Raw genomic sequence first — 25,672 nt, 5'->3', positions numbered from 1 at the left:
GCTCTTGGTGTTGCTGGCCATCCTTGGTGTACCAATCTCTGCTTCCATTGTTTTGTTGTTTTCTCCCTGTATCTCTTTTCCTCTTCTGACAAAGACGCCAGTCATATTAGATTAGGGCATTCAACATAAACCTGTTGAACATGCTTATCTTTGTTAAGTTCTTAAATATTGGATATTTTTCAAAAGATGTACAGAAAGGATTACCAGAACATCATGAACAAGTTTGAGCAAAGTCTAACAACCTGATCAAGGATAGGATTCAGAACCCTACAGAATAACTGACAAAGGGTCATAGTCTTCTCTGTTTTCATTACAACAATAATTTAAATGTCAATTAATATTTATATATTAATTTTTAGAGCTCTATGTCTGTTATACTACTGACCTAATATTTTATATCTTTTAGAATGTTGTATTATTTTTGACTATAACATTATTATAAATTTATAATGACATTATCATTTGGCCTCAAGGGTAACATTTTTTTTAGCTTTGATCAAAGCATTATCATAGGTTTATCAATTTGGCCTGCAGTATGACATGAATCACAGAAGGGGTTTTTATTTAGTTTTGGTCTATGGTCCAGCTATACCTGGATCATGAAATGTTGTCAGTCATTTTATTAACTATAGAAACTACACTTGGGGTTTATATGTAGGAAAATTTTTTTCTTTCTTTTTTTTTTTTTTTGGTTGGGGATATTATTGTACTCGTCACATTAACAAGCTTTTATTCTTTCTTTTTTTTAATTGAAGTATAGTTGATTTACAACATTGTGTTAGTTTCAGGTGTATAGCACAGTGATTCAGCTATATATATGTGTGTGTGTGTGCATAACAAAATACTGAGGTTTACAAAATACTGAATATAGTTCTCTGTGCTATACAGTAGGTCCTTGTTGGTTATATATTTTATATATAGTAGTGTGTATATTTTAATCCCAAACTCCTAATTTATCCTTCATCCACACCTCTTGCCCCTTTGGTAACCATACATTTGTTTTCCATGTTTGTGAGTCTCTGTTTTGGAAATAAGTTCACTTGCATCTTTTTTTTTGTTTTTCTGTTTTTTGTTTTTTTTTAGATTCCACATATAAGCAATATCATATGATATTTATCTTTTTCTGTCTGGCTTGCTTCACTTAGTATGATAATCTCTAGGTCCATCCATGTTGCTGCAAATGGCATTATTTCTTTTTTTTTTTTTATTGCTGAGTAATAGTCCATTGTATATATGTAGCACATCTTCTTTATCCAGTCATCTGTCAGACATTTAGGTTGCTTCCATGTCTTGGCTATCATATATAGTGCTGCAATGAACACTCGGCTGCATGTATCTTTTCTAATTATGGTTTTCTCCTGATATATGCCCAGGAGTGGGATTGCAGGATCGTATGTAGCTCTATTTTTTAGATTTTTAAGGAACCTCCAAACTGTTCTCCATAGTGGCTGTACTAATTTACATTCCCATCAGCAGTGTAGGAGGGTCCCTTTTTCTCCACACTCTCTCCAGGATTTATATTTAATAAATAACTAGAGAAAAGTGAAAATGAAAGCATGATTATATGAAGCCTATGGGATACAGCAAAAGCGGTTCTAAGAGGGAAGTTTATAGCAATATGAGTTTATCTCAGGAAACAAGAAAAATCTCAAATAAACAAGCTAACCTTACACCTAAAGCAACTAGAGGAAGAAGAACAAACAAAACCCAAAGTTAGTAGAAGGAAAGAAATAAAGATTAGAGCAGAAATAAATGACATAGAGACTAAGAAAACAATAGAAAAGATCAATGAAATTAAAAGCTGGTTCTCTGAAAAGATAAACAAAATCAATAAACCTTTAGCTAGACTCATCAAGAAAAAAAGGGAGCAGGCAAATCAATAAAATTAGAAGTGAAAAAGGAGAAGTTACAACTGACACAAGAGAAATACAAAGGACTATAAGAGACTACTACAGGCAACTATATGCCAATAAAATGAACAACCTAGAAGAAATGGACAAATTCTTAGAAAGATGCAATCTCCCAAGACTGAACCAGGCAGAAAAAGAAAATATGAACAGACCAATTACCAGTACTGAAATTGAATCAGTAATTAAAAAACTCCCAAGAAACAAAAGTGGAGGACCAGATGGCTTCACAGGTAAATACTACCAAACATTTAGAGATCAGTTAACACCCATCCTTCTGAAACTATTCCAAGAAAACTGCAGAGGAAGGAACACTTCCAAACTCTTTCTATGAGGCCACCATCATCCTGATACCAAACCAGACAAAGATACCACAAAAAAAGAAAATTGCAGGCTAGTATCACTGATGAACACAGATGAAAAAATTCTCAACAAAATACTAGCAAACCAAATCTAATAATAGATTAAAAAGATCATAAACCATGGTCAAGTGGAATTCATCCTACGGATGCAATGATTTTTCAATATCCACAAATCAATCAGTGTGATACAGCATATTAAGAAATTGAAGAATAAAAACCATACAATCATCTCAACAGATGCAGAAAAAGCTTTTGATAAAATTCAACATCCATTTATGATAAAAACTCTCCAGAAAGTGGGCAAAGAGGGAATCTACCTCAACATAATAAAGACCATATATGACAAACCCACAGCTCACATACTCAGTGGTGAAAAGCTGAAAGCATTTCCTCTAAGGTCAGGAACAAGACAAGGATGTCCACTATCGCCACTTTTGTTCAACATAGCTTTGGAAGTCCTAGTCACAGCAGTCAGAGAAGAAAAAGAAATACAAGAGATCCAATTTGGAAAAGGAGAGTAAAACTGTCAATGTTTGCAGATGACATGATGTTATACATAGAAAATCCTAAAGATACTACCAGAAAACTACTAGAGCTCATCAATAAATTCAATAAAGTTGCAGGGTATGAAATTAATACACAGAAATCTCTTGCATTTCTATACACTAACAATGAAGTATCAGAATGAAAAATTCAGGAAACAGTCCCATTTACCATAGCATCAAAAAGAATAAAATACCTAGGAATAAACCTACCTAAGGAAGCAAAAGACCTGTACTCCAAAAACTCTAAGACACTGATGAAAGAAATCAAAGATGACACTAACAGATGGAAAGATAAACTGTGTTCTTAGATTGGAAGAATTAACACTGTTAAAATAACTATACTACCCAAAGCAATCTACAGATTCCATGCAATCCTTATCAAATTACCAATGGCATTTTTCACAGAACTAGAAGAAAAAAAATTTAAAATTTGTGTGGAAACACAGAAGATCCCAAATAGCGAAAGCAATGTTGAGAAAGGAAAACAGAACTGGAGGAATCAGGCTCCCTGACTTCAGACTATACTACAAATCTACAGTCATCAAAACAGTATGGTCCTGGCACAAAAACAGAAATATAGATCAATGAAACAGGATAGAAAGCCCAGAAGTAAACCCACACCCCTATGGTCAATTAATCTACAAAAAAGCAGGCAAAAATGTACAATGGAGAAAAGACAGTCTCTTCAATAAGTGGTACTGGGAAAACTGGACAACTACATGTAAAGGAATGAAATTAGAACATTCTCTAACACCACACATAAAAAACTCAAAATGGACTAAAGGCCTAAATGTAAGACCAGATACTATAAAACTCCTAGAGGAAAGCCTAGGCAGGACACTCTTTGACATTAATTGCAGCAATATCTTTTTGGATCCAGCTTCTACAGTAATGGAAATAAAAATAAAGAAAGAAAGAAATGGGACCTAAATTAAACCTAAAAGCTTTTAAGGAAACCATAAACAAAATGAAAAAAAAAAAAAAACATTCCTACAGAGTGGCAGAAAATATTTGCAAATGATGCAATTGACAAGGAATTATTCTCCAAAATATACAAGCAGCTCATACAGCTCAATATCAAAAATACAAACAACCCAATCAAAAATGGGCAGAAGATCTAAACAGACATTTCTCCAAAGAAGACATACAGATGGTCAACAGGCCATGAAAAACTGCTCAACACTGATAATTATTAGAGAAATACAGATCAAAACCACAATGAGATACCACTTCACACTGGTCAGAATGGCCATCACTAAAAAGTTTATATGTAGGCAATTTTTATTTTTTTAAAATTTTCCCTTAGTTTTCTAAAAGTGCCCAAAGAACTTTAAGCTATAAATTAATTAATTAATATTCTGAGTGTTTCTACCTTGAATGGAGAGACAGGATGTAGAAGTCTCTTACATGAGGAACCCTGATATTTCTCTTGGCTGTGGTGCTTTCAGATCCCCCTTGATCAATAAGCACACACACAATGCTTTATTTCTAACTTTGCCTTGAGGGTTTTGTAGAATTGTGGAGACCTATGCATAAAGCAGATAGGCTACTATTGTATGTAAGGGAGTAAGTACAATGTTGTACATAAAATAGAAAAAAAATGATAAAAACTTAGACCAGAATCTATGTTTCCTTCCTTGGGTATAAAAAGGAAATGGAATAGAAAAAGAACACGAGAATCAGTGTTCAAAGAGGTTAGAGAAGAGCTAGAAAAGTGGACAAACATAAATCAAAGTCAAGAAAGCCTTTGAGAAAGGGAGAATGGACAGTAAGATGGAAGAAGAGAGGCCAAGGAAGAGGAGAATTCAAAAAAGACTACTGCTTTGGTCAATCACAAGCCCAGATAATCTGCTAGAGTACCACTCTTTTACAGTGGTACTTCCACAGTGCTCACATCCTTGCTAAAGATCAAGGAGTGTATGGACAATGAGAAAGTTAAAACTGGAAATCTTTCTCATGGTAGCCTACTGGTGTAAGTAACAAACCCTAAATGTTTTGGCTTCATCATTGTAGTTCATTGCTTTGTCTTGGGTGTGGCAGTTAGAAATATTAAACTATGGAACAGAGTAAACTCTTCAGCCTGCTCATCACAAAATTTTATTTCTAGGTAGGGTAAAAAGCAAGTAGGGTAGTTATAGTTTTTTTTTTTTTTTTCCCCCCTTAGGATAGTTAGTAAGTAATCTAACAGAGGAAAAGACAGGGTATCAGTAAAGAGCAAATAATTAATGATGCAATCAAGAGAAGAAATAGCTCCAAATCTCTAGTGTACAGTGGGATCTCAAATATTTATTGAAATAAATATTAGTTACTAGTTACATAGTCCTAGTAAAAGAAAAGGAGCTAGCATAAGAACAAAGAGTTGGAGACTATGTGGAGCTATTTCAATGAGGAAGGATAATTCAAAAGAAGAGTGGCTGCTAAGTGAAGGTTGTAAAACACTGGTAAGAAAGAAACAGGAGAACAAAATGTTACCTACTATTCTACTATTTCTCATGGTCTCATGTATTATCCCTTTTCCTCCTTTCTGTTTTAGTTTCCTTGTTGATTTCACAAAGAATCTTTAAACCTATACTATAGATAACTGATTTCTTTGTAAAGTGATTACTTAACATGCTTATAAAATATCTCTTTTTGATGGCAGTCAAGAAGCTGTACATTTATCCAGAATGTACTTTATCTACTAATATTAAGAAGCATTATTTTTTCTTGCAAAGATTAAACAAACAGATCAGATTTCTTACCTTCTATTACAATAACTGAATTATGAGAAGCAGAAATGAGCTGATATGTTGGAATGTTAGCACCACATTTCATACAATGTCAGAGATAATTTTACTTGCCAAAATAATTTAGTTGGCTCTGTTATGAGTCCTACCACATGGATGATAAACAGGTGGAAGTGTTATAAGCAAAAGATAATGATAAATGGCAGTATATCAAGTAGGAGGTATAGAGATGTCAAATGAAATGTCACTGAAGTCAGTGCTAACCAGACTGATTTAACGACTTCACAGTCTCATATATGAAGAGAACAATACAATGAATGGAATTAACACATGTCCAAGAGTCTCTTTCCTGTGACACAAGCATGGCTAAAAAAACACAACCAGAACAGCAGGATGGATTCATAACCTCAGAAGAACCCAGTTTCTATACTCTTCACAAAAAGAGTGAAAAACGAATAATTCCAAGATAATAAGAAATTACACTACAGCAAAAATTTTAATACAAACTGAATGTATAAGACTCATATAAATGAATATGAAATATTTTACAGAGTTCTAGCATATGGTAAACACTCAAAACACATTACATATTTATCTTACTATAGTCAAAAGGTCATTGTTATGTTGGAAATGAAATTACATATGATTTCCTAAGTGAAGGAACATGAGATTTATTTATTTTTTTCTCTGTGGGTACCTGCATTTCCCTAAGTCTCACAAGCCATGTTTGATTAAGAGGCTCAAGGTAGCAGATAAATTATAACGGGACCTATTTTAAAACTGTACTTTTTGAAGAGGAACACATTTTAAGTCATTCTTTTGAAATAGGGAAGAACAAATCTGACTCCATATTGGATCTGTTTCTTTTACTTTAAACTTTGTATTCTATTGCTTTGCTACAAGTTAATCACTAAAGGGATGTTGTCTATAGCTTAAAATATACATAATGTCCCATTTCCTGGAACCATGTCTCCCATGTCTGAAAGTTAGTCTAAAATACCTTTGTTTAAGTTCACAGGAAACATCCTGACCAGGCCCATCTGTTAATGGCTTCAGGAAAGAAGAAATTAACACATCCCCTCTGGAGTCTGGTTGGAACCAGGAAATACTTGCAACAACTTACTACCTTTTTTACTTTACCTCCTCACTTCTGCATCTTTGTTCTATAAAAGACACTAGAATCCAAACCCAGGCAATATGGATCTTTTACACTAGTCCACCACCTTCTCAGTCTGTTGGCTTTATGAATAAAGTCGCTATTCCTTGCTCCAACAATTTGCCTCTCAATGTATTGGCCTGTGGTGCGATGAGCAATACAAGCTTGGACTCGGTAACACTTTGGGGATGCACTGTGGTATGTAGAAAGAGATATATGTTTATCCATCATTTAACAAATATTTATTGTAATTTACTTTGGGCACAGAGTAAGACATAAACAGACATGGCCCCTGCCCTCATAGAGCTTAAAGTCTCAGAGGACATAGAGCCCTGAGTTTGAATTCCAGACCTGCCACTGTATTGGGTAAATTTTAGACAGATACTGAAACTTCTGGGGTCATAGTTTTTGTTGTTCTTTTCTTTTCTTTTCTTTTTCTTTTTGATATATGAAGTATTGATATATAAGAGTACTTATCCTATGTGGTTGTGAGAATTTAATGAAATAAAGTGCATAATGCTTGGCTTTATATCTGTCATACAGTAGACATTCTCTTTGCTTTCCTTTTCAAATGCAGAGCCAGTAAATAATGTGACAGGCACAGAATTCCATGAGCACAAATAAAATCCTGACTGTTCTTAATAACAACTGAGGTGACACGACACACTGTTGACAATTTTATTTTTTATCAGGGATTGATATTTTGGAGAGAGTTTATTTAATTCTTTGATAAGTAAACTTTTAAGGTAAAGAATGAAATTATTCACAGGTAGAATTGAGTTCAACTACTGAAATCTCTGTATTGTGTATGAAAGGTGTCTATCCACTATATTGTAGTATGAACTTTGAATTTTTCATTAAATATTGAAATTTAGGTATAGTAAGTCCTGTGTACAACTTCCTCTGTTCTTGGATTTTTTTCAAAATAGGTCTCATTTAGAAGAGTATGGAACTAAGATCAGGTATAGGTTATGTTCACAGGAATAATGAGACATTAAACATTTCCCATGAGTCTGTTCTTGGCCTTTCATATAATGGCATCATGTTAATGCTCAAACTGCGTATCACTCAGTTATGTAGGTGCCTACCAGAAAATAAGCTTTGCTAAAGAAAGTGCTGTAGAAATATTCCTTGATCTGAATGGATGCATTTCCCATGAACTTTTATATTTTTAATTCCTCAATTCTATTTAAAGTATTATAATGTTAATATTTTAAATTGGGTATACCCAAGGTGAAATTATAAACTGCAGTGTGGAAGCCAGTCAGTTTAGATTGTATTAGGTAAGGTCAGAAGCTTAAAGTGAGAAAAAAAGATACATTGCCTATATTTATCTTCCATCTGTTCAGAAACTATTCAGATTGCCAACACACTGATGCATCATTTACTTATAATAATGCGTGAATCACAATAATGAGCAATGAATTTTCAGATGTTAAATGAACACTCAGAATAGGAAACCCTGTCATTTAGAAGGCTAGTTAATGAGAGCGAGGTAGAGAAATTGCTTGATTAGGCAGTTAACTTTTTTAATACAAATGTTTTTCGCCATGAATTTAGAGTCTGCTAAACAACTGAGCTTCTTTATGCTGACTTTCAGCAAATTAAAGAGAAGACTGTTTTTAAGAGGGGACTTCAAGGGCAACCACTTCATTGAGAGCTTACTTTGTGCATATTTGATGCTCAGTAAGGGCTGGATGGAGATGAACTGGTATGATTTGTGGGATGTGGAGAATAGGAAACTGATAACCTCAACTGAATGGCTAAACTGAAAAATGGCAGCACAAAATTCAGCAGATTGATTTCATTGGAAACATTCTCATCTTATAAAAATCTATATATAGATATATACATAGAACTTATATATAGATACAAATATATAGATAGATATAGATAGATAGATAGATATATTCCTGTATCTGCAACAAAATTTTCTGTTTTCTTTGGGAGTGACTTGGCAATCTATTATGGATGAGAAGTCTTTACTTTCATAGATTATCCTACAATAATAGACTTTGCTTACAAATTGTAAACAAGTTTCTTGTGATATAAACAGTCCATGGTCTAGAGCAGAGTTTGGCAAACTGCAGTCCACTAGTCAAATCCAGCCTGCCACCTGATTTTGCACAGCCTGTGAGTTAAGAATGGTTTTTAAGCCATTTAGAATGGTTGAAATAAATCAAAAGAAAAATAGTATTTGTGGTACATGACAATTGTAAGAAATTCAAATTTCAGTGTCCATAAATGGAAATTTAATGTACCACAGTCACTTGTATTCATTTACATATTATCTATAGCTGTTTTTTTGCTACTTTGGCAGAGCTGAGTACAGAAATGATTTGGCTAGCAAAACCAAAAATATTTACTATGTGATCCTTTGCTGAATAAGTTTTTCAACCCCTGGTGTAGAAGTTATAGTGTAGAATATAAGTACCATGGGGACAAGGATGAAGTGTAACACAGAAATCAAATTCTATTCCTTATTCTGCCAGTAGATGAAATGGAGCAAGACAACTTCTCTGCATCTCTGCTTGGTAATTTTAAAACTCTGAGGTAATATTGTTTCATCTTTTATGCTTAATCTGATTCTGCTCTAAAATAGTCTAATTTTTTATTGATTAATGTTCAATATTTATTTGTCTAGTACTCAGAATTCTCAGCTGAAATGGAAACAATACGCTGAATTATATTTGGGTATTGTGTTTGGATATTTTTGAATTCTGTATGGAGGTTCTTCTATGTATGAATAAATTAGGGCCTTGTTGTAACCCATTATGCTTTTGCTACTTTACTATCCTCATTGGTAGGACATGCTTCCTTAGGTCTTTCACGTTGGAGTATCTAACATGAGACACCACATGCATGCTCACCTAGCATGCCCAACATATAATCCCATTATGGTTCAACATGCTATTATAACAATAACTATAATGATCACATTAATAAACAACAAAGATTTATTAAATATTCCTTTGTCCCAGGCCTGTTTTAGTTCATTAACACAGTCAATCCTCACAATAATCCTATGATCTATATACTCTTTTATTTCCATTTTACTGATAAGGAAACAGAAGCAGAAAAGATTTCATAACTTGTTGTAACTCTTTTTAAACCCCTCTATTTCCAAACTCTATGAAATTCAAGACCTCTGAAGCCAAACTTGAAATAATTTTGGAGGAGTGTCATGATCACAGTGCTGCTGTCTGGGGCTGGCAAACTGCCCTTTATCCCTTTAATGTTGCATTGGGATGCTGTGATTAAATGAGGATGTCTTTGGGTTCATCTGTTGAAAAGGTATTATATTATTTTGCTATAGATGAGACCATCCAAACTTCATAGCAACTAAATGCTTTAGTTCCTCATGACATTGAAAAGGTAGGAGGTATCAGAAGCACTCCTTTCCATAGAGTTTTGAGTGACTTTGTAATGAGCCTTTGTTAGTGATTCAACAGTATCATACTGCTGATGTGAATAATTTGACACTCTTCCTATATCTGAGCAAAGTGGGACTCTACCTTGTGGAATATAGCTCATTTGTATAATGTTCCCTCCAGGATAAAATCTACATGGTTATGCAAACACTAAATATGTTTAGAACTTAGATGTGTTATGCATGCCCATTTAAAAGATTTAACTGTTGGAATATTAATTAAAAAAAATATTATTTTCCTGCCTATAGTATTCCTTCCAGCCTCCTTCCCTACCCTCAGGTCAACATTTGGGGCTAGATATTTGGATTTTCATTCTTCAGGGGAAAGCTGTGATGCAGAGGTCAAAAATAGAAGATACTCAGAGACACTGTCTTCCTGTAAGTGATGGGGGAGAGGTGAGTCCTTTGATTTTAGAGAGAGGAAATTGGAAACTCTCTGATCCTGAGACGGCCGCAAGGCACTGGGAGCTGCCTACTGGGGGTTCCCAGTTCCCTGTAAGAGCCCCAGGGAGAAAGCTGGAGTTCATAGGAAAATGGTTGAACTCTAGGCAGACCCAGGTTCTCAACCTCAGGAAAGATCTTTCATCAAGCATGGAATGGGCACAGCCCAGCTGTTGGATATCTAGAACTCATCTTGGCTCAGACAATGTGGTGATTACAAGTGACTGTGATGAAACTAGAGTGCCTTCTTCTTTTGTCAAGTACTACATGGGCCTCCTTGGTATTGGGGCAACCGTAAGGAAAGAACTAGTCCTCCACTTAATTTCTAAGAATGAATTTTCTTCTGTTCTAGCAGGAAAGAGGCTTACATTTGAGCTTAATTAGATTTAAAGAAAATAAATGTGACATTTCTCTCACACTTGAGATTGTGGACTAAAACATATAGTCACTATATAGGTACATATGTGCAAAATAAATCCTTCTTTTGAATATCCCCAGCCACATACCTTCAGGTCATACTCCCTCTGATTCACATAAAACTATGCCTAAGTGAGAATGAAAAGGATTATCTGATTGAAAAACATGTAAACTCTTTAATTTCTCACCATGCTGCAAGAAAAAATGGCAACTTGGCTCCATCTGTAAAGAGCAACAGCATGTGCCTCAATTACTGCTTTTCACATGTATTTCTATTAGTTTTAAAACGCTTTACCTGAAGCTTTTCTTCTGCCCCATTGTTTTGGGTTATTTCCCCCCCTCAGTATGGATGAAGATCTAGGACACTTGGGTTCTTAATCTACCTTCCCAAGTGAGTTATAGTACAGCCTCTAGCAACCATTTAATTTCCTCCCACTGAAGTGCAGCAGTCAGAAATACCCACTGAGACCTCTGAGAGTACATTTGATATTTCTGCTTAATTATTATTGGTGAAGGATTTGAGATTCTCTAACAAAAACTTCAGTCACAGACAATATGTTGTAATTTAATTTGAAACTATTATCCTGCCTTGTTCTGCTTTCAGAAGGACGTGTAGGAATCAAACTTTGTATTAAGTAACACTTTTTGTGAGATAAATAATGAAGGACTGTGAATAAAAGTGGAACATTACAGATTCCATTCAGATGAGGTCAAATGGCCAATTCTATAAGAAGTAAAGGAATTTAACTCGCCATAAGCCTATTTATTGCAAAGAGAGAAAATATTACCTTCTTGCCTACTATTTATGGCATTAGTTTAATAAGATACTATATTTTAAACTGGACTTTTCTTACCTCCACTTATTATTGAGGTTTTGTTTAGTCTATAAATTAATTCACTTGGGGCCTCTGAATGTTGTGTAACAATAGATATGCAGAGATTAGAAACTGCAGTTATTTTTTTCCTTCTAGGGATCCAATAACAATACGATAAAGAATTTCAATTTTTACATAACAGCCACTATTTGTGGCGGCATTTGTAAAGGTTATTGGGTGTCCTGATCTCATTTTAGAGAAGACATATTTTAGCCATGATTTGGATAGAACATGGTATTTGAAGACCATTAATAAATCCTCAGTTCTATCTGTAAACAGAAAGTTAGAATAAAGCAGATTGAGCTGCATACAATACGTTGTTCTTAAAACCACCACCCCTCCAAAAAATATTCAGTATGACTGATCATTGATTTCTTAACCATAGGAGAAGGCCTTCTTTGAAAATAGGGGGAACCAATAAGTATAAACAAGCTGTGATATGAGAGGTATTTGAAAAGCCCTAATTTCTAAAAATATGTCCCAATGATAGTGTACACTGGCAGAAATGCTTCCACAAGTAACAGCTTTCTTAGGTGTCTTTTCTTAGCTTATTTATCCTTATTTATTTTTTAAATTAAAATATTCTTGGGAATATGAAATATTATTGACTTTAATTGGCCAAATCTTGAAGGTGGATTTTGTGGCTGTCTTGGGAGCTGAATAGATAGGAATAATACTTGTCTGCTTTTGGATGAAGAACCCTTGAAAGGTAACTGAGGACTTGTGTGTGAGTGGAGGAAAAAAGGCAAATGCCTCCTTCTCTGCAGTTCTTAGGAGCTATTCTGTTCATAGGATTATGTGTGTCCTGCTAATACTATTAAGTTTCTTCAAGGTGTTTATTCCTTTGGCAAATACTTTGATGACACTGAGCTCTGTATATATTGAAAATATGGTGGTCTGGTGGCCACTATCTTCCCCTAATTTGTAGCCCAAGGCTTATTTATTTTACTTTTAGTCTTCCTCTCTCTTTAGGAACCAAATTACAATCAGTTCCTTAACAGGATACATTTTATGACAAGGTTTGTTCTACTCATAGACAAGATAGGTCGATGTTACAGCTCTTCAGAACAGACTGCCTTGGATTAAAAAAAAATGGCACTTTTGTTTTCTGTGAGACCTTGATAAGTTAATTTTTCTCTTTATCCAAAAATGAAATGAAATGAAATGAGGGTGAAAATACTATCTACCTAAATGGTTGTTGGTAAGATTAGATTGTGTGTGTGTGCATGTGTTATCAACTAGGTTATAATCTGGCTCACAGTTAGGGCTAAATAAGTATCATTATTGTTTATTACTATTTACTCAACAAATATTCATTAAGCACCTATTACATGTCATGTAGTGTCCTTGACACTAAGGGAACAACAGCAAAACAAAACAAAACAAAGAATATACCTACATAAAACTTACACCTTGAATTATAAGACTTAGCTGTTATCATTGCCCATTATTCCTTAAAGCAAGGAAAGAAGGCTCTTCTCCATTGTCAAACTGGCTAAAGAATACAAATGGTAGGGAAGGTCATAAAACTGCTTTAGGAGATTTATTTTATTCATTTTAATACATGTGTGACCAAGAGCAAAAACAAAATAGCTAAAATAATTAGGAATAAGAGTTTGCCATAGACTGGCTCTAAGTAAGTGTACATTGTTGCCTACTGCTTTTCAGATCATTTGTCGGTAGTTCCCACTGGGTCAGTGACATACTTTACTTTTTCATCACACAACGAATCTCCTTAAATCCTGACAGAACACATATCATCATTTGGCATTGTTTCCAGTAGTCAATCTAATGGGAGTTTATCCATTCTGCTGAAACAGGAAGAGGCCTTTAATAATTATACAATCAAAAGAACAATGAAGATCAAATAAGTCCAGTAAAATTTTACTAATATTTTATAGAAAGAAATAACACCTTTAAAAATATTACAATATACTTATTGCTTGGAAATTACTTCAACTTTTTTTCATGGCTTTTTCCACATCTTTTTTCAGTAGAATCAGAGAATAACTTTGGATAATTTGCCTACTCTTTCAACTACTCTTCTTCAGGCAACAGATTGATTGGTTTTGTTAACCTTCCTTAATAGGGGAGGAGGAGGAAGCATACTTTTGAAAAATTGTTGGATTAGATGACTTATTTGGCAAAACAAAGAATTATAGAATTTTAAAGTGGAAAGGGATAATACTGATCATCAAAAACAGCAGCATTCAGAATTTATTTTTAAGCTGTATAATTCTTTCTTCAAATAAAAGATAAGCAAAAGTCCCAAATGTAAAACAGATAAAGAGAGAGGTGCTCTGATTGAAATGAGGTGCAAGCTCTGGAGCTCAACTCCTGTGGTAATGACAATGGAATTCACTCCAAGTCAATAAGCCCAGGTTTAAATTTCCCTGACCAAATTCAGGTCCTGGATTTCACGTTTAAAGAGATTTTGGTCTGAAGAGGAAAATATTTTTGTTTAAGGTCAGAGAGCAAGTACAAACAGTGCCAATAGCAGAACCAAAGTCTGCAGATGTCTACTCAAGTTTTCTGTTTTTCTTTGTATTAGGAAATAGTATTTTGCATTGTAATGAAATTGAAGGTTAAGCCAGGTAATGCACTACTGTTCCAATGACAAGATCACATTTTAAGTAGCACATAGGAGATATCGTTACAAACTCTTTGGAAAATAAAATCTTCCTCAATACTTCTTCTGACCAGGAAAGTTCACATTCCTTCAACATGAAAAATACACTAATTCCCTCCCATGCATATCCAACTTTCACCCCATTATGCATCAGTTTAAAGTCCATGATCTCATCAAAACGTGGGTCAGGTGCATAAAAAGCTCCTCAGACACAGCTTTTGGGACACTATTCCTCTTGATCTGAACACTAATGAATCAAGTAGACAAATTATCTTAAACACTGCACCCAACAAACAATAATGGGACAGCATACAATAAACTGCTATAGACACTCATGTTCATAAAGGGTGGGAAATGGGAGGCACAAAGCAACCAGAAATCCACAGGAATTCAGAAATACATCCAGGCAACATGCTGCTAGTTCCTTGATTAGGGCTCAGTTCTACTCTCTAGGAATAATTCTGCACAGCTCTCGGTTTCATCTTCTAGCCTTTTGTCTGTTCTCTGAGCCATCATTTCTTTTCCATAAGAAATGGCTGATGTTTGCAGCAGACTAGTTTTTTTCAGATGGCTTCTTTCTTATAGAAATAAGTAGTTCAAGGATCTAAAGACCTTTTTATTTTGTACTGCTTGTATTTTTAGTCTACGGTGACACTGTTTTCTCATCCTCTTCAAAATGTTTGGATCCCTATGAGTCTTACTGGAGCTTAGTCCATTACATAAAAGCCACAACCCTCCTTCCTTGATACAAGCCCCTCTCTACTTGAGGCATCTTGTGAAATTGTTGTAGGGCATTACCTAGGAGTCTTTGAAGCCCAACTTGAGATGCATGTCTTTGAAATTCTAAAAGAGCTTTTTGCTTACTTGAAAGAGTACCTTGCCTTCTATATCTCTGAGGTCTTAAAGAGATGCTCTGCAGTCTTACCTTTACTTAATTTTTTTTTATTCAAACAGAAAGTCACAAGAATTATAATCATCCTCATCAGTTCACTCAGTCCCATGTAATTATTTTTTTTTTCCATCTTGATCTTTTGTTAGCACTTTTATGAATGCATCAGTTTTCCATTAGCGTTCTGAAAATGCTTATTCATTCAGTTCAGCAGTATAGTCAGTTACCAGAAACCTGTACTTGTCAGAGTCTTTTCCATGAATTCCTTGAAGATGAAACTCTTTTATAGGAACATATTTGCAAAAGCAATACAGTACACCCAGAGCTGTCTGTAAATGACAAAAGACTTAAAAATGACCACGGTTAAAGATTTGATGAAACTTCATAATAATGCAATTGACAAGGAAATTTAGTTATTTCTGAGACATACATTTTAAAGTAATAACTAGAATTATGACATAACATTATACCAGATATATAAGATTTTTTAGAAATTTCATGTAATGTCTGAAACATTTATATTAACATATTTCCATACAAATAACCCAAAGAAAGTTTAGTATTAGTTGGTTTTTTTGTTTGTTTGTTTCTTTTTTATACTGCAGGTTCTTATTAATCATCAATTTTGTACACATCAGTGTATACATGTCAATCCCAATCGCCCAGTTCAGCACACCACCATCCCCACCCCACCGCAGTTTTCCCCCCTTGGTGTCCATACGTTTGTTCTCTACATCTGTGTCTCAACTTCTGCCCTGCAAACCGGTTCATCTGTACCATTTTTCTAGGTTCCACATACATGTGTTAATATACAATATTGTTTTTCTCTTTCTGACTTACTTCACTCTGTATGACAGTCTCTAGGTCCATCCACGTCTCAACAAATCACTCAATTTCGTTCCTTTTTATAGCTGAGTGATATTCCATTGTATATATGTACCACATCTTCTTTATCCATTCGTCTGTTGATGGGCATTTAGGTTGCTTCCATGACCTGACCGTTGTAAATAGGGCTGCAATGAACATTGGGGTGCATGTGTCCTTCTGAATTATGGTTTTCTCTGGGTATGTGCCCAGTAGTGGGATTGCTGGATCATATGGTAATTCTATTTTTAGTTTTTTAAGGAACCTCCATACTGTTTTCCATAGTGGCTGTATCAATTTACATTCCCACCAATAGTGCAAGAGGGTTCGCTTTTCTCCACACCCTCTCCAGCATTTGTTGTTTGTAGATTTTCTGATGATGCCAATTCTAACTGGTGTGAGGTGATACCTCATTGTAGTTTTGAGTTGCACTTCTCTAATGATTAGTGATGTTGAGCAGCTTTTAATGTGCTTCTTGGCCATCTGTATGTCTTCTTTGGAGAAATGTCTATTTAGATCTTCTGCCCATTTTTGGATTGGGTTGTTTGTTTCTTTAATATTGAGCTACATGAGCTGTTCATATATTTTGGAGATTAATCCTCTGTTGATTCGTTTGCAAATATTTTCTCCCATTCTGAGGGTTGTCTTTTCGTCTTGTATATTGTTTCCTTTGCTGTGCAAAAGTTATGAAGTTTCATTAGGTCCCATTTCTTTTTTTTTTGTTTGTTTTTATTTCCATTACTATAGGAGGTGGATCAAAAAAGATCTTTCTGTGATTAATGTCAAAGAGTGTTCTTCCTATGTTTTCCTCTAAGAGTTTTATAATGTCTGGTCTTACATTTAGGTCTCGAATCCATTTTGAGTTTATTTTTGTGTATGGTGTTAGGGAGTGTTCTACTTTCATTCTTTTAATGTAGCTGTACAGTTTTCCCAGCACCACTTATTGAAAAGGCTGTCTTTTCTCCATTGTATATCTTTGCCTCCTTTGTCATAGATTAGTTGACCATAGGTGCGTGCGTTTATCTCTGGGCTTTCTATTTTGTTCCATTGATCTATGTTTCTGTGTTTGTGCCAGTACCATATTGTCTCAATTACTGTAGCTTTGTAGTATAGTCTGAAGTCAGGGAGTCTGATTCCTCCAGCTCCGTTTTTTTCCCTCAAGACTGCTTCGGCTATTTGGGGTCTTTTGTTCCTCCATACAAATTTTAAGATGATTTGTTCTAGTCCTGTAAAAAATGCCATTGGTAATTTGATAGGGATTGCATTGAATCTGTAGATTGCTTTGTGTTGTATAGTCATTTTCACAATATTGATTCTTCCAATCCCAGAGCATGGTATATCTCTCCATCTGTTGGTATAATCTTTAATTTCTTTCATCAGTGTCTTATAGTTTTCTGTATACAGGTTTTTTGTCTCCCTAGGTAGGTTTATTCCTAGGTATTTTATTCTTTTTGTTGCAATGGTAAATGGGAGTGTTTCCATAATTTCTCTTTCAGATTTTTCATCATTACTGTATAGGAATGCAAGAGATTTCTGTGCATTAATTTTGTATCCTGCAACTTTACCAAATTCATTGATTAGCTCTAGTAGTTATCTGGTGGCATTTTTAGGACTCTCTATGTATAGTATCATGTCATCTGCAAACAGTTACACCTTTACTGCTTCTTTTCCAATTTGTATTCCTTTTATTTCCTTTTCTTCCCTGATTGCCATGGCTAGGACTTCCAAAACTATGTTGAATAGTAGCGGTGAGAGTGGACATCCTTGTCTCGTTCCTGATCTTAGAGGAAATGCTTTCAGTTTTTCACCACTGAGAATGATGTTTGCTCTGGGTTTGTCATATATGGCCTTTATTATGTTGAGGTAGGTTCCCTCTATGCCCACGTTCTGGAGAGTTTTTATCATAAATCGGTGTTGAATTTTGTCAAAAGCTTTTTCTGCATCTATTGAGATGATCATATGGTTTTTATTCTTCAATTTGTTAATATGGTGCATCACATTGATTGATTTGCTTATATTGAAGAATCCTTGCATCCCTGGGATAAATCCTACATGATTGTGGTGTATGATCCTTTTAATGTACTGTTGGATTCTGTTTGCTAGTATTTTGTTGAGGATTTTTGCATCTATATTCATCAGTGATAATGGTCTTTAATTTTCTTTTTTTGTAGTATCTCTGCCTGGTTTTGGTATCAGGGTGATGGTGGCCTCATAGAATGAGTTTGGGAGTGTTCCTTCCTCTGCAATTTTTTGGAAGAGTTTGAGAAGGATGGGTGTTAGCTCTTCTCTAAATGTTTGATAGAATTCACCTGTGAAGCCATCTGGTCCTGGACTTTTGCTTTTTGGATGATTTTTAATCACAGTTTCAATTTCATTAGTTGTGACTGGTCTGTTCATATTTTCTGTTTCTTCCTGGTTCAGTCTTGGAAGGTTATACCTTTCTAAGAATTTGTCCATTTCTTCCCAGTTGTCCATTTTATTGGCATAGAGTTGCTTGTAGTAGTCTCTTAGGATTCTTTGTATTTCTGCAGGGTCTGTTGTAACTTCTCCTTTTTCATTTCTAATTTTATTGATTTAAGTCCTCTCCCTCTTTTTCTTGATGAGTCTGGCTAATGGTTTATCAATTTTTCTTCTCAAAGAACCATCTTTTAGTTTTATTGATCTTTGGTATTCCTTTCTTTGTTTCTTTTTCATTTATTTCTGCTCTGATCTTTATGCTTTATTTCCTTCTGCTAATTTTGGGTTTTGTTTGTTCTTCTTTCTCTAGTTCCTTTAGGTGTAAGGTTAGATTGTTTACTTGTGATTTTTCTTGTTTCTTGAGGTAGGCTTGTATAGCTATAAACTTCCCTCTTAGAACTTCTTTTGCTGCATCCCATTGGTTTTGGATCATCGTGTTTTCATTGTCATGTGTCTCTAGGTATTGTTTTTATTTCCTCTTTGATTTTCTCAGTGATCTCTTGGTTTTTTAGTAACGTATTTTTTAGCCTCCATGCGTTTGTGTTTTTTACGATTTTTTCCCTGTAATTCATTTCTAATCTCATAGTGTTGTGGTCAGAAAAGATGCTTGATATGATTTCAATTTTCTTAAATTTACTGAGGCTTGATTTGTGACCCAAGAAGTGATGTATTCTGCAGAATATTCCATGCGCAATTGAGAAGAAATTATAATCTGTTTTGGGATGGAATGTCCTATAAATATCAATTAAATCAATCTTGCCTTGACTTAATTTTTAAATGGTGTTTTTTTCTGAGAGCATCCTAGATTTAATATCTACTCAGAAGTTTATTTATTAAATAAGCATCTTTTGGCATCTAAAGCGATTAAAAATAAGGAACAGTTTTATTTTCAAACCTGCCAAATACTTGCTCCTTTATATATAAGAACGTTTTCTCTAGCTTGATTTTTTTTCTTTTTTTCACTTTTATTGAATTATAATTGACAAATACAATTGTAATATATTTAAAGTATACAATATGATGATTTGATATCCCTAACATTGTTAAAGGATTCCCACAATTGAGTTACTAACACAACCATCACCTCACATATTTACCTTTTTTGGTGTGTATGCAAACAAAGTTTTACTCTCTTAGCAAATTTCAATTATACAATATAGTATCATCCACCATAATCACCATGTTATGTATTAGATTCTTAGACCTTATTCATCCTATAACTGAAACTCCATACCCTTTTACTAACCTCTTCTATTTCCCCCATCTCCCACCCCTGGGCAACCATTCTACTCTGTTTCCATGAGTTCCACTTTTTTGTTTTAGAGTCCACATAAAAGTGTTATCATGTAGTATTTTCCTTGCTTATTTTTCTGGCTTATTTCACCTAGCATTATGCCCTTAAGTTCCATCCATGTTGTTGCAAATGGAAAGTTTTATTTTTTTTGAATTCTGAATAATATTCAGTTGTGTATGTATGTTTGTATACATATATATATATATATATATATATATATATATATATATATATATATATATATAAAATCATCTGTGGATAGACAAAGTTGTTCCCATACCTTGGCTATTGTGAATAATGATGCACTGATCATGGCAGTGCAGATATATGTTCAACATAATTATTCTGCTCCCTTTGGATGCATACCCAGAAGTGGATCATATGGTAGTTCTATTTCAACTTCTTGAGGAATCTTTATACTCTATACAGTGACTGTACCAGTTAACACCAGCTCTGTACAAGTGTTCCGTTTTCTCCATATCCTTACCAACACTTTTTATCTCTTGTCTTTTTGATAATAGCCATCCCAATAGGTGTGACATGATATTTCATTGTGATTTTGATTTATAATTACCTGATGATGTCAAGGAGATTATCTCTTATGTTTTCTTCTAGGAGTTTTACAGTTTCAGGTCTTACATTCAAGTCTTTAATCCAAAAAATAATTTCTTTTGTGTGTATATGTGTAATACAGGGATCCATTTCCATTCTTTTGCACATGGATATCCAGTTTTCCCAATACCATTTACTGACGAGATTATCCTTCCCCCATTGTATATTCTTGGCCAACTTTGTCAAAAATTAATTGACTATATATGCATGGATTCATTTCTGGGCTTTCAAGTCTATTCCACTGATCTATGTGTCTGTTTTTATGCCCATACTTTACTGATTAGATTACCATAGCTTTGCAGTCTACTTTGAAATCAGGAAGCGTGATGCCTTCAGTTTTATTTTCTTCTGCAAGGTTGCTTTGACTATTCAAGGTCTTTCGTGGTTCTGTACGAAATTTAGGATTTTCCTTCTAGTTCTGTGGAAAATACCATTGGAATTTTGATAGGGATTGCATTGAAAATGTATTTACTCAAATGCCTGATGTGTAGGAGTCATTAAACTAGCTTCTGGTTTTCTTTCAGAGGGAACTAATCTGTGTGTAGCTGTACATTTGGTGCAACCCTTAGGAAGAGGGAAATTCAGGAGCTTTCAACTCTCCCTGTTGGTGACTTCACTCTTCTTAAGCTTTTTTTTTTTTTTTTCCTCATTTTATTATCAATAGCTAGAAGATAAGCATGTCATGAAACATTTTACCTGGAAATCTCCTTAAACTAAGTAATAGAATTCATTAGGTTTATTTTCTATTTTTCGTATTTTTACAAGTAATATTGTTGCTCAACTTTCTGCCACTACACAAGAGTCTTTTATCCTTCGTCATTTAACTGCATTTTCATCACTTTCTGGTGAGTCTTCAAAGACATTCTTCTCAGGGTTCTTTAGACTCCTGCTAACAGTCTCAAAGACTTTCAGCGTCTGCTCACTATCCTTTCATAAAGGTTGTTTTAGGTTTTATTATAGCAGCATCCCCCTGTTCTGAATATAATAGATGCATATCAAGTCATCCCAAAGTTAGCGACATATAACAACAACAATCATTTATTATTATTATTTCTTATGGCATTGGGAACCAACTCTGCTTAGGATAGGTAGTTCTCCTTAGGGGTATCTCATGAAGTTGTAACCAGACAATGGCTGGATCTGGAATCATCTCTAAGGCTTTCTTACATATCCTACAATTGATGATGATGATACTTGATGATGGCTGTTGCCTGGAATCTCAGCCTCATCTTTCCTTGTGGCTTAGGCTTTCTTGCAGTATAGTGACTGGATTCCAAAAGCAGTTCCACAGGAAAGAAACAGACAGAAGTCTTATTGCCTTTTATAACCTAGCCTCAGAAACCACATAGCATCACTTCCACTATACTCTATAAGCCAAGGCTATAACAACATTCCAGCCAGATTCAAGGGTAAAGGATATCAGCTCCTTTTCCAGATGGGGATGTGGTAAGGTCACACCTAAGAAGTCCATGAACAACAGGAGATAGTGTTACACAGGTCTTCGGAAAAATACAATCTGCCACAACCATATACCACAAATTGTCAACTATAATGTATCACATAGCAATAAAAAAACATAAGGAAACATTAGAATAGTGATATTAAATTATTTCATATTAGATTCATAAAACAGCTTAATGTACTTATTAAAAATTAAAAATAAAATATTTGCCACACAGGAATATTTGAAAAAGTTGACTATCTCATTGGTCTGGTGTTTGAAAACAGATCTAACAAAATGTATGATAGTTGCTGCTGGGAGAAAGTAAATATTTCACAATAAATGAGATGAGACATATTCAGTAGGACAAATAAATATTTCACACAGTCTTGAAGAGATAAAACAGCCTGAATATGAAAAGAATAACTTCCATACTAAACTCTAAGATACAGTAATGTGATAAAACATAATTTCTGTAAAACTAAATTTTCTGACTTTTAACTCTTTGCTTAAAAGGTCTTCCTCTTTTCTTCCAGATATTTTATTGTAAGACAAAGCATATTAAAATAAAGTAAAACCTAATTACTTTAAATGCTGTAGCTGTTTTTGGGCAGCAACTCAACCTGCTTTCAAATACAGATTGGAAAAATTATCTCACCCTTTCTTATGGGAGAGGATAATGGAGCTAGATTAACGGGTTTCAAACTATTAGAGTTTTAAGGCTGTTGGCATCACAAATCAGGAATCACTTAAGTCATAATTATATGAGGTTTGAGTAGGTGGCCGTCTTAGAGAATATCTTTTCTTAGCCCCTTCCTTTTATGAAGTCAAACATACCTCTCATAGTAGCTTTACCTGTATATCTCTCCCTTGCTGTTCCCTTGCATTTAGGCCTTTAAAGAATTCCACAAAAGGAAAAATATTTATTGCATGTCTAGTATGTGCAAGGGACTATGCAGGTCATTTATTTTTTTCCTCATGGCTCCCTCTGGTATAAGTGTCCTCATCACCATTTTGTCTTAGAGTTTGTCTGCTTGTTTGATTGTTGCTTGATTTTATTTGAAAATTACTTTTGTGAATTACTACAGGCATGTAAAGTCATAGAAAAATATATAATGAACACCTGTGTACCTATCACCTAGCTTAAATGAAATATTTCAAATAAAATTTAAATCCTCTGTGTAGCTTTTCATGATCCCATTCCTCTCATTCTCATCTAAGAAGTAATTACTATGAATTTATCACTCCTACACATAAAACTATTTTATATGTGTTTGCATATTTTTAAATGTAAAAGATGTTATCATGCTTTCTGCAAAATTTTTCCCCTAAAATTATGTTTTAAATTTTATCCATGTTTATGCGGGAGGGTTTTATTCATTTTAATTTTACTGCTGTATAAGTTTATAAGATTAATGATATATATTCACTCTTTTATTTTGATAGATATTTACATCATTAAAAATTTTTCATCAGTACAAATTTTGTTGCAACAAGTATTTTAGCTATCTTTTATTGGCTTCTGCTATTCTCTCAAAATAGAAATCAAAATTTTTCTGGTTAAATCAACATTTGCTCTGTACATTATGATGAATATAAAAAATACTATTTATTACTAAACCACATAGTGTTCTGTGATTAGCTTTTTCTTCTTTTGCTACTGTTTTTCCCTCGTGTTGTGGGATGAGGAGGTTTGAGGCAGGGTAAGTCTGTTTCTCAGTCTTTTAATTGTTTTATTAAATTAAGAAGGATGTATTTTAGAAGAATATAAATAGCACGTTGATAAAAAATTGACTTATTAATGAAAGAAATATCTGTGTCAAAGGAAAAGAGAAAGATGAGAGAAGAGTAACGTATCTTGAATACTATACACTATTTATTTAAACATATTCATATACGTTTGCATTTTATCTACTGAATACTTCATAACCTCTACCTGAATATTTCCAATATAAAATAAAATAAACTCCCCTAATATCTTCCTCTAACTACGTACCCACTCTCTTTGCTTCCCTTCTGTGGTAGAGAGAACAATGGCCTCCAAATAAGTACATCTCCTAATCCCTGGAACCAGTAAATATGTTATTTTACAATGCAAAGGCATTCAAAACAAAGACTTTGCAGACGTGATTAATGGTATGGCCCTTGAAATAGGGAGATTATTCTGGATTATTCAGGTGGGCCCAGTCTAATTATATGAGCCCTTAAAATTCAAGAACCTTTTCTGGCTGGGTTATAGAGAGAGAGAGATGTGATAATGATAAAGGGTCAGAGAGAGATTTGATGCTGCTAGTATTGCAGAGACTCAATGTTGCTTGCTCATGGGGCTATGAACCAAAGAATGTGATATCCTTTAGAACTGGGAAAGACAAGGAAACCAATTCTTCTCCAGAGCCTCCAGAAAGGAACACAGTGCTGTCTATACCTTGATATTAGCCCAGTGAGATCTGTGCTGGCTTTCTGACTTATAGAACTGTGAAATAATAAATCGTATTATTTAAGCTGCTTAATTTGCTACAGCAATATAAAAAACTAGTACACCTTCACAACTAAATTTCTTGAAAGAGGCATCTCTTGTTGCTGTCAACATTAACTTACATTGAATTTTCTCATTATCCTACTTCTACTAGGCTTATTTCCTCATCATTCTATTAATTTGTTATCAAAGACATCTTTAATTTGTCTCCTATATCCAATGAGCATTTTTCTATTGTTATCTTAACTGCTTCCTTAGCCTTATTTGATTCAATTTATCAATTTTCCCTTATTGAAACACTGTATTATTTTGAATTTAGCAGAAAAATCACCCACAGGGTTTTCTTCCTCCTACTCTCCTTACATGGTTTTATTAATCCATTTCCATGTCTATAAATACAACATATACTATTTACCCCATCAAACTTAATAACTAATTGTCTATTTATCCTTTTCACTTGGATATCCAGTATTTCAAACATAAGGCTGAAATGAAATTCCTAATTTTTGTGCCAAACCTTCCCTTCTCACCAATTCAGTTGCTCAAGCCAGTGCCTAGGAATTGTCCTAGATTTGTATTTCACTAAACCCTTCACATTCACTCCTTTGGAAAATACTGCCTACCCTACTTCTAATCTGTCTACTTCTCTGTTACCTTTACTACTGCTCTATTTCAAATCATTACCGTCTTGTGCCTGGACATCACAAATTCTCCTGATAGGTCTACTTGCTTCTGCTCTTTCCACCTCCTTCCCCACATGAAAATTCCATTCACCACATAGTTGCCAAAGTGATTTTTTAAAAATGTAAACATATAACATATCTAGAGAAAATAAATGGTGATCTTTACTTGTAGGAAAGTGGGTGTTAAGTGGATTTAATGTTTAAAAGTATTTCCTAGGGTGCTTCCTTTAATGAAAACAATCATATTTCTTATAAAAATTAAATCGCCTTACTATATTTGAATATACTTGCATTATAATTACTTTGGCATTATGCATGAAGTGATTCTGAATAGAGTATACTTGTGAATTTGTAACCATGACCAAAGTGGTATGTGCCACAGAATAACAGGTAACATTACTTTAAAAAGTATTTTCTTGCCATAAGATAAAATATCTCACTTTTCAAATTGCTTCACCTATATGTTAA

This window comes from Pseudorca crassidens, chromosome 14, assembly GCF_039906515.1.
Source record: "Pseudorca crassidens isolate mPseCra1 chromosome 14, mPseCra1.hap1, whole genome shotgun sequence".
In the NCBI taxonomy this organism is placed as follows: domain Eukaryota; kingdom Metazoa; phylum Chordata; class Mammalia; order Artiodactyla; family Delphinidae; genus Pseudorca; species Pseudorca crassidens.
This window is presented reverse-complemented; position numbering follows the sequence as displayed.